Consider the following 11,554-nt stretch of genomic DNA (forward strand, 5'->3'; position numbering starts at 1 on the left):
ATATAAGGACACATTTTCCACTATGCTTATAACAGCCTTATCTATAATAACCAGAAGCTAGAAACAACCTAGATGTCATTCAAGAGAGGAATGGATGCTGAAAATGTGGTATATTTACATAATAGAGAACTACACAGCTATTAAAAACCACTGCTTTATGATGAAAGACCTCCATACGGAGACCTTCCCACTCCAACCCTGAGATGACACTCACCTAGGAATCATGAATAAAGACCGTCTTGATGCAAACACACAAGGCAATTTATTAAAGAAGCTCTGGGCCGATGTGTATCTCACGCAGGAGATAGAGGCATCCATGCTGAGACTCAAAGGCTTGGGGTTTATATACATAAGAGACGGGAGTAGGGACATAGTTGGCACTCAGTGGGTTAGTTAGTATGTGTAGGTCGGGGAAATCAGTAATTTTAAGAGTCTGGAACTTATCTAAGGCATTTGGCTAGTGTTTGGCCCAAGTCAGGAGTGGGGTGAAGGAGACAGGGAGGCACCGCCCCAGGTGGCTCATAATTCAGCTGAGATAGCTGGGACGTCCTTGCATTCCTCTCTTATCTTTATGGCTGGCCAGTTCCTGGGGCTGAACAGCCTGAAGTCTTCGTTCAGGCCTATTCTGCTTTTCTTAGGCCTGGGATCCTTTTTAATTAACTAAGATGAGCCACCTTTTTCATGGATTCCGAAATTTAATTCTTTCAATGAAATTCGCAGGCAAATGAACGGAGCAAAAAATATCATCCTGTAAGGTACCCCAATCACCAAAGAACACAAACACGACACGTACTCATTGATAAGTGAATATTAGGCAAAAAGCTCGAAATATTCACAATACAACTCACAGACCATAGGAAGCTCAAGAAGGAAGCCCAAGTTGTGGATGCTTCAGTACTTCTTAGAAGGGAGAACAAAATAATTACAGGTGGTAGAGTGATGGCAGGAGTTGGGAAGGAGAGGGAAAGGGGGGAAATGGGGACAGGATCATGTGTGGGAGAAGATGGGGGAGAATTGTAGACAGTCAAGAACTTGAAAAGAAGTGTGTAGTTCTGGGGTTAGCCACTAGAAAGTCCCACATGCCTGGGAAGCCAGAAGTTTGTAGAACACAATTGGGATGCCATTAGCCATAATACCCAAAATAGAGGAGACAGAACTTGGAGAGACCACATCCAATGGATAGGCATGTTTCCCAGTTGGGGAATGAGGTCATCCACGAATCTCAAAATTTTTAATTTTTTTGTTTGTTTGTTTGTTTAAGTAATAAAAATTTTATTGAGAATTCCTGGCATGGTGGTTATCTCCCCCACTCCGGGAGAGGGACAACGCTGTAGGAAATCACGGAGAAATCACTGTCCCACCCCACTTCCCAGCTAACACAGGAAGGAGGAAAGCCTCTGAAAGGGCAGNTCTCAGTCTNCCTTAATCCAAGAGGGCAGATACAGAAAAGTCCATCACATCAGGGTGATCTGTGCTTGACTCCGAGCTGGCTCCTCCAAGCTGGCCAAGCGCGCCAACTTCCCTGGTGGTGGGGTTCTTGATGTCCACACTCATTTCTTACCCTTAATGAGGCTGTCACTTCCCCGAGTAAAACTTTCATCCTGTAGATTCAGCACAAGGTTGTCAGCTGTGAGATAGATTCGGTTCTGTGACGTGGCGATCGTCTTAGAGATGTTCTGGGCGGCCCGGATCTTTCGGGGCTTGATATAGCCAGGATTCTTGCTCAGTGCCTCTCCAAGCATCTTGGCAGCTTCCGCCTCCCCCTCAGCCTGCACAATCTTCTGTGGCTGTTCTTGCTTTGCTTTCTCCACCAAAAACTGGGCCCGCTGGGCTTCCTGCTGGGCCACTTGCTTGGCTTCCACAGCAGCTCTGTACTCCCTGCTGAAGCTCAGCTCCGTGATAGCTACATCATCTAGGATGAGGCTGAAGTCCTTGGCGCGCTCTGTCAGCTCTCTTCGGATCAACAGGGACACCTGAGCCCGCTGGGTAATCAGCTGCGAGGCATTGAACTTGGCCACCACACTCTTGAGCACCTCATTGACGATGGACGGCAGCACTCGCTCCTCATANTCTAGCCCTAGGCGCTGGTACATGCTGGGGAGCTCCTGGGCATTGGGTCGGGACAGCACACGCAGGGAGATGTTTACCATCTGCAGGTCTTTGGAGCTTGTGGGGGAGGAGATTTTTCGAGGTCTGCCCCGAATGTCATAGATGATGGGGTACTAGAACCAGGGGATCCTGAAGTGAAGGCCTTCGGCCAGGATCGTGTCCTGTGGCACGCCACCAATACGATTAAAGAAGATGGCTCGATGACTGCCTTCTACGTGAACACGGATTCGCGGACGCGGTAGGCCACCGCCCCAGCCCCCAACAGCAGCTTCAGCACTGTGCCCATGCCCCGAGGCCCTAAAGAAAATACAGGGACTAAGTAGAGCAGAGACTTAAAGAAAGGCCATCTAGAGACTGCCCCACCTAGGGATTTATTCCATTTTCAGACACCTAACACAGCCACAGACACTATGGCTGAAACCACAAAGCACTTGATGACAGGAGCCTGGTATAACTGTCCCCTGAGAGGCACTGCCAGAGCCTGACCAGTGCAGATGCGGATGCTTGCAGCAACCATCAGACTGAGCCCAGGGACCACAATGGAGTAGTTAGGGGAAGCAATGAATGAACTGAAAAGGTTTGCAACCCCTTTGGAAGAACAACAATATCAACTAACCAGATCCACCATAGAGCTGCCAGGGACTAAACTACCAACCAAAGAGTACTCATAGAGGGACCCATGGCTCCAATCTCAGATGTACCAGAGGTCTGCCTTGTCTGGCATCAGTGAGAGAGGAGGCCCCTGGTCTGTGGAGGCTCAATACCCCAGCATAGAAGGATACTAGAGCAGTGAGGTTGGAGTGGGTATGTGGGTTTGTGTGTATGGGGGTAGCACCATCATAGAGAGAGATGTAGAGGGGATAGGATAGGGTGCTTGAAGAGGGGAAACCAGGAAAGGCAGAACAATTGAAATGTAAACAAATAAAATAACCAATAAAAATGAAAAAAAAAAGAAAAGAGAAAGAGAAAGAGAAAGAGAAAGAGAAAGAGAAAGAGAAAGAGAAAGAGAAAGAGAGAGAGAGAGAAAGAGAAAGAGAGAGAGAGAGAGAANAAAGAGAAAGAGAAAGAGAAAGAGAAAGAGAAAGAGAAAGAGAAAGAGAGAGAGAGAGAAAGAGAAAGAGAGAGAGAGAGAGAAAGAGAAAGAGGAGAAAGAGAAAGAGGAGAAAGAGAAAGAGAAAGAGAAAGAGAAAGAGAAAGAGAAAGAGAAAGAGAAAGAGAAAGAGAAAGAGAAAGAGAAAGAGAAAAATTTTAAGAAAGATGGATTTTATTTGACTTACAAGGCCAGGTGACATCTTCATAGGATGTTGCCTCAAACAATCTAACTAAGACTGTATTTAAAACAACGATAAAACAACAACAAAAACCACTGTTTATTCTCCAGTTACTATTGTTGCAGTGCTAAACTTTAGTTTCTGTGTATGAAACACATGGCTTACATATGCACCCATACAGATTTATGGAGGATATATTGAATATAGAAATGTAGGGTAAAAGCACAAATTTTTTTGACTTTTGTTAAAGTACAGAGCACTCTGTCTTCCATATATAGTGTTTAAAAAGTTAGGTACTTATTTAAGTATTATCTTTCCTAAATAAAAGTATTGTCCCTAGCAGTAGGCACACTGGAGTATATTCATTCCTTTTGTTTGTTTGTTTGTTTTATTTTGCTTTTCTAAATCCTGAAGACATGGGATTAAACTTACAAGATGAAAATAAATATTATTTATCAAACAGCAAATGTATTGAACATATAATTTAATTTTCACTTGAAGTTGCACAATTCTACTATGACATAAAATGTAAATTTAAAAAGGTGTTTGAATAAATTATGTCACAGGTATTCTACAGTTAAGAACCATTTCCAGAAACAAGAAAACAATATGTTTTATTACATATTCTGGGTTGTATATAATAAAGTATAATATAATTCCTAAATATTATAATATTTATTATTTGTTAATATTCTATAAAGTTTCTAGATTAAGTTTATGATTGGCTGAAGCTTGTTCTCATCATGAAGAGTGATTTCATTATCCAGACATTAGCCTAATGATCTAATATCTCTACAGAAATAAACAGTCATATTTGATCACATGTAGAGAGATATTTCATAGCTCAGTCAAGTTGGCATAAAAAATAAGTCCTCATAACTACCTTTTGATTCTAGATATTGAGAAGACAATAGTGTATATATAAAGGAAACAAATAATCTAAATATTTACAAGTTTTGATGGGTTTCAACCTTATGAACATGAACCTTAAAATCCTTTTCCACTACTGTCAGGAATATGACCTGATTATAATTTAAAATGTTTATTTCTTCTTATGTGAGGTTTTTTTTTTCCCCCCTAGGGCATTAATGGACTAGTGAGAAAGTGCTTGCTCCTAAGGTAAATATTTCGTAAAATCCTCTGTTGTTTAGGAAGAGCTTGTTACAGATATTTTCATTGTCTACTGTTTTCCTTCCTGTCTGTAACTCAGTATTCTGCACTGTGTTTGAGACATGAAGCTACGATTGTAATGAAACATTCATTTACAGAAAATGAAGAAGAAGGAAGAATGGCCAGCAAGATGCTTCTTCCTCTTACAGCCAGAAGGCAATGGCTTAAAAATGACTTACAAATCAATAGTATAATAATAAACTATGAGAGTTAAGAGGCTTCAAATGAGCCTTTTTCTGGAATTGATATGAAAAATCACCTGAAAATGTGTCTACTAAAGATACTGTTTCTAATTAAATTCAGTATTACTGAGTGAATATGCAGTCCATTCAAAAACATCTCTTTGAACACACATCATGACTGTAAGCCTAAACAAGGTAAAAACTATAAGGGATCTTATTTCAGAGGCCTTCAAAAGCACTGTCCGACCAAACAGTTTATGCTACCTAAAGATAAGAGTCATATTTACACAGTTGTTACCTTCTCAGGGTATAGAAATGTGAATTAGCATTGTGTACATGAAACCAAGTATGAAAATACCATGCTTTAGAGATAGGAAAGTTGATGGGAAGAAAACCAAATAAATATTGACTGCAAAAAAGTAAAAATATTCTAAACAAAATTTTATTACTATCAGTTCTACAAAACTCAGTCAAGGAAAAATTGTCATTTATAAACATGTACATGTATGTAAAAGAGAATTAAGTGATTAAAGATACTTAGAAGAGTTCAAAATTTTCTTTTTGTTTAATGTCTGGCTTTGAAATAGGCCTTTTTGTCTTCTTGCATCTGAGGAGAGTCTATAAATTAATACAACCTAACAATATTTAAAAAGTATTCATGAATCAAAAGAATCACCATAAGAAATTTCAACAGGATCAGACCTCTTGATCCAGAACCATAAGGTTAGATTCATTTCCATCACCCATCCTCCCTGCCTGCTCATTATTCTGGTGCATGGCCAGCTGCCAGAAGCAACCTGCTATCTGAGCCAGACTACCAATAACCCACCATTTCTCTGCCCACCTTCATCAAATCTGCTGATACAGAAGCATACACACCAAAGATATCCATCAGAATCCTACTACACCAGGATCATCAAGGTTAGGGCCCCTCTCAATACTTACTGTAGAAAGAACACCCATGGACTAAAGCCATCTTGATGCCTAATGGCTGTCAAATGAGGAAAAAAAAAAAAAAGCCAGGGCAATATGACAGCATCAGAGCACAGTTATCCTAACATTATTGAAGCACCAGAAAATGATATTAAATCCAATCTAAAAAGATAATACAGGCCTTTAAAGAGGAAATGAAAAACATCCCTTAAGGAAATGTAGGAAAATACAATCAATCAAGTAGAGGCTTTTAAAGAAGAAACATATAAATTCCTTAAAGTACTTCAGAAAAACTCAATTAACTAGGTAAAGGGACTAAATAAAACTCTACAAGACATGAAAATGGAAATAGAAGCAATAAAGGCTACAAAAACTGAGGGACTACTGGAGGCAGAAAACCTAGGGAAGAAAACATGAACAACAGATGCACGCATCACCAACAGAAAACAAGAGGTGCAAGAAAGAATCTCAGGCATAGAAAATATAATAGAAGAAGTAGATACATCAGTCAAGGAAAATGTTAAATCTAAAAAATTCCAGACATAAAACATCCAGAAAATCTGGAATAACATGAAAAGACCTACCCTAATAAGAAGAAGAATAAAAGAAGGTAATCAATCTTAGCTCTAAGGCCCAGAAGATATTTTTAATAAAATCATAAATGAAAACTTACCAAACCTAAAGAAGTGATGCCTATACACATACAAGAAACTTTCAAAATACCAATTATACTGGACAGGAAATGAAAAATCTCTCAACACATAAAAATCAAAACACAAAATCTACAAAACCAAGAAAGAATATTAAAAGTGTCAAGGGAAAAAGCCCTGGTAACACACAAATGGAGACCTATCAGAACTACACTGATTTCTCAACAGGGACTTTTAAAGCTAGAAAGGCCTGGACAGATATCTCACAACCTCTAAAGAAATCCATGGATGTCAACCTAGACTACTACCCAGCAAAACTCTCAGTCACCACAGATGGAGAAAACAATATATTTCTATGTAAAAATAAATTTAAACAATATCTAACCACAAATCCAGCCCTACAGAAAACACTAGAAGGAAAAATCTAACCATAATTAGAATATTATATTGAAGAAAACCGAGGAAATATGTAATTCCATTCCAGCAAAACAAGGGAAGTACATACAAATACACATACACAAAACACTACTAACATCAAACTACCAAGAATTAACAATCACTGGTCATCAAAAATCTCTCCTCATCAATGGATACAATTTCCCAAGAAAAAACACAGATTAACAGAATGGACATAAAAAAGGATCCATCATTCTGCTGTATACCTGGACCACACCTCTGCAATAAAGATAGACATTACCTCAGAGTAAAGGACTAGAAAAAAATTTCCAAGCAAACAGACACAAGCTGGAATAGAAGACATGCTCATACATAATAAAAACGACTTTCAATCGAAATTAATCAAAAAGAGACAGAGAAGAGCACTTCATATTCATCAAAGAAAAAGCCTACCAAGATAATATCTCAATGTTGAACATCTTTGTCCCAAACTCAAGGCATCCACATTTGTAAACAAAACATTGCTAAAGTTTAAATCACATATCAAAACCCACAGAAAGACTTCAACATCCCACACTTACCAACTGGCAGACAAGAAAAATGATAAACCTAACCAGTGTTATTAATCAAATGGACCTAAAGGACATCTATAGAATGTGACACACAGCCAGAAAAGAATATACCTTCTTCACAGAAGAAGCACATTATGAATCCTTCTCAAAATATTGACCATATAATTGGTCACAAAGCAAGCTGGAAAAGATACAATACAGTTGAAATAATGCCTTGTATTTTTTCACTATGATCAAAGAGCACTATGGATTAAAGCTTGACATCAACAACAGAAACATAGGAAAGCCTACACACTCATGAAAACTTAACAACTCTCTCTACTCAATGATCTCTGGGTAAGGGAAGAAATAGATAAATAAATTAAAGACTTTTCAAAATTCAATGTAAATGAAGGGACAAGATACTCATGTGTAATGAAACTATGAAAGCAGTACAAAGAGGAAAGTTCATAGCACTAAGACCCTCCATAACAAAATTAGAAAGTTTGCATAACAGCAATTTAAAAAGACATCTGAAAGTTCTAGAAAAAAAAAAGAAGAAGCAAATACACTGTAGAGGAGTAAAAGGTAGGAAATATTCAAAATTAGCACTAAAACCAACCAATTAGAAACAAAGAAATAATAGAAAGAATCAATAAAACAAAGAGCTATTACTCTGCAAAAATCAACAAGATAAAAAAACCTTTAGACAATCTAAAAGGCAAAGAGATAGGATCCAGATTAACAAAATCAGAAACGAAGGGGGAGAAATAATAACAGACAAGGGGAAAACTCAAAAACTCATTAGTATTGCTTTTGAATCCTGGGTTCGACATAATTGGGACATCTTAATGAAGTGAACAATTTTCTAGATACTACTTAGCAAAGTCAAATCAAGTTCATGTAAACTATTTAAATAGACCTATAACCACTAAGGAATCATAGGAAGTGTACCAACCAAAAAAGGTCGAAGGCCAGATGGTTTTAGTCCAGAAATCTACCAGACTTTCAAACAGGAGCTATTACCAATACTCCTCAAACCATTCCAGAAAATAGAAACAGAAGGAACACTGCCAAGCTCGTTCTTTGAAGCCATGGTCACCCTAAAACACAGAAACACTTAAAAGAGAAACAAAATTTCAGACCAATTTCTCTTAAAAACATTTATGTAAAAAAAAAAAAAAAAAACTCAATAAAATACAGCAAATCAAGTCTAAGAACACATGGAAAAATTATCCATGTGATCATGTAGGCTCCATCTCATGGATATAGGGATGTTTCACTATATGAAAATCCATGAACATAATCCACCATATAAACAAACTGAAAAAAAAAAAAAAACTCACATTAACTTCTCATTCGATGATAAAAAAAAAAAAAAAAAAAGTCTTTGATAAAATCCAACACCCATTAAAAAAAAAATCTTAGAGAGATCATGGATATAAGCCACATACTTAAATATAATAAAAGCAGTATACACCAAGCCAAAAACCAACAAATTATGTGAAAGGAAACTTAAGGCAATTTCGATAAAATCAAGGGCAATATATAGCTGCCCACTCTCTTTATCTATTCACTACGATACACGAATTTCTAAATAAGACAACTAGAGGAGATGGAGGGTACAAATTAGAAAGGGAGAAGTCAAAGTATCTTTATTCATGGATAGCTTGATAGTAAACATAAGCAACCCCAAAAATTCTACCAGAGAATTCCTACAGCTTATGAACAACTTCAGCACAGTGGTTGGATACAAAATTAACTAATAATAATAATAAAATAACTATAGCCCTCTTTTCTACAATTGATAAATGAGCCACATACAAAAAAATTCAGGAACAACACATTTTACAATAGCCTTGAATAATAATAATAAAAAAAATCTAGGTATTACTCTAACCAAGCAAGTAAAAGACCAATATGACAAGAACTTCAAATTGTTGATGACAGAAATTTAGGAAGATATCAGAAGTTTACAAGATCTCTCATGGCCATTAATCAGTAAGATTAACCAAGGGAAAATGGCCATCTTTGCAAAAGCAATGTAGAGATTCAATGCATTTCTGGTCAAAATTCCAAAACACTTCTTTGCAGATCTTGAAATTGCAATTATCAACTGCATATAGAAAAACAAAAATAGCAGGAGAGCTACTACAATCCTGAACAATAAAATAACTTCTGGAGGTATCATCATGCATGACCGCGAGCTGTACTACAGAGCAATAGTAATAACAGTTTCATCATATTAGTATAGGAACAGATGGGTTGGTCAATGAAATTGAATCAGAAACCCTGAACTAATATCACATACCTATGTTCACTTGATTATTTATAAAGAAGCGAAAACCATACAATGAAATAAAAAAGAAGCATCTTCAACAAATGGTGCTGGTCTAACTGGATGTCTGTATGTAGAAAACTATAAAATGGTTCATATTGGTTACCCTACCCAAAACTCAAATCCAAGTGGATCGAAGATCTTAATGTGAAACCAGATACACTAAATTTAATGGAAAAGGAAATAGAGGAAAACTTTGAACAATGGCATAACACGATAGTCCCAGCCTACAGACTGAGGAAGGATTTTCACCATCACTACATACAACATAGAGCTAATATTCAAAATATATAAAGAACTCATGAAGGTAGACACCAACAACCCAAATAAAGAACCCGATTTAAAAAAGGGAACAGAGATAAACAGAGAATTCTCAGCAGAGGAAACTTGAGTGTTTGAGAAGCATTCAAAGAAATGTTTAAGGTCCTTAGTGATCAGGCAAATACAAATCAAAATGACCCTGAGATTCCATCTTATACACTCCAGAAGGGCTAAGACCAAAACTCAAGTTATAGCACATGATGGCAAGGATGTGGAGCAAGGGGATCTCTCAGTTGCTGATGGGAGTGTAAACCTGTACAATGACTTTGGTAAGCAATTTGGCAGTTTCACAGAAAACCGGGAGTAATGCTACTTGAAGAACCAGTTATACTGCTCCTGGGCCTATACCCAAAAGGTGTGCCATTATACCACATGGACACCTGTTTAACTGTGGTCATAGCACCCTATTCATATTAGCCAGAAAATAGAAACGACCTAGATGTCATTCCACAGAAGAATGAAGAAAGAATATGTAGGTGGAATACTATTCAGCCACTAACAAAAAGAAATCATGGATATTGCAGGCAAATAGATGGAAGTTGAATAAGGTAATTGAGACTCAAAAGGACATGTATGGTATGTATTCACTTATAAGTGGATATTAGCCATATAGTACTGTATGCCAGCTCCACACTTCACACACCCAGTGAACCTAAACAAAAGAAAGCACCAAGCAAGAATGTTTGACTCTCGTTTAGAAGGAAAACTACAATAATCATGGGTGGCTGTAAATTAAGTGCTATACAAGGTAGAAGAATGATTGGTGAAGGGAATGTGGAGGGTGTACAGAATGAGGTATGGGGAAAGAGAGGAGAGAAGAAGAGAGAGCCGGGAGAATTAATGGAAATCTGCAGTACGGAGGGGCAGAGAATTGGGAGGATATGCCAGAGACCTGGGATGGTGGAGGCTCCCAGGAATCAATGGGGATGAACTCAGCTGAAACCCACATCAGTGAGGATATGGAACTTGAAGAGGCTACCTCCTGCATCCAGGAGAAACCCCACTGGAGTCATAGGGACACCAATCCACCCATAAAACGTTTGACTCAAATTTATTCTGTCTACAAGAAATGCAGGGATATGGGATATAGCATAGGCTGACAGAATGGCTAACCAATAACCAGCCCAACTTGAGACCCATTCCACGGGCAAGCACCAATCCCTGACACTATTAACTATACTTTATTATGCTTGCAGACAGGAGCCTTACAAAACTGTCCTCTGAAAGGCTCCACCCAGCAGCTAACAGAAACAAATGCAGAGACCTACACTCAAATATTGGACGGAGTTCGGGAACTCATATGGAAGTGTGAGAGCCCCCAATGGGATAGGAACTCCACAGGGGGACCAAGAAAGTAAACTAACGTGGACCCTTGGGGTCTCTCACAACTACCATCCAAAGAGTATGCACAGGCTAGATCAAGGACTCCTGCATATATGCAGCAGACTTTGTGTAATAGGTTACCCTACCTGGGCAATAGTGTCTGTCCTCAGTGGGATGTTTGCCTAATCCTGTACAGACTTGATGTGCCAGGGTGAGGGAGCTAACTAAGGGAGGTCTTTCCTCTCTGAGGAAAAAGGGAAGGGAAATAGTGGGGTGGAAAGTGTGAATATGTGTGTGTGTGTGTGTGTGT

At 38.3% G+C, this 11,554-nt stretch overlaps 1 pseudogene; it reads right to left on the bottom strand.

Annotated features, from left to right (window-relative positions):
• Positions 1-1,486: 1,486 nt before the first annotated feature.
• LOC110329432 overlaps positions 1,487-11,554 on the bottom strand; it is a 52,378-nt pseudogene continuing 42,310 nt past the window's right edge.

This window comes from Mus pahari, chromosome 12 (assembly GCF_900095145.1).
Source record: "Mus pahari chromosome 12, PAHARI_EIJ_v1.1, whole genome shotgun sequence".
Lineage (NCBI taxonomy): Eukaryota > Metazoa > Chordata > Mammalia > Rodentia > Muridae > Mus > Mus pahari.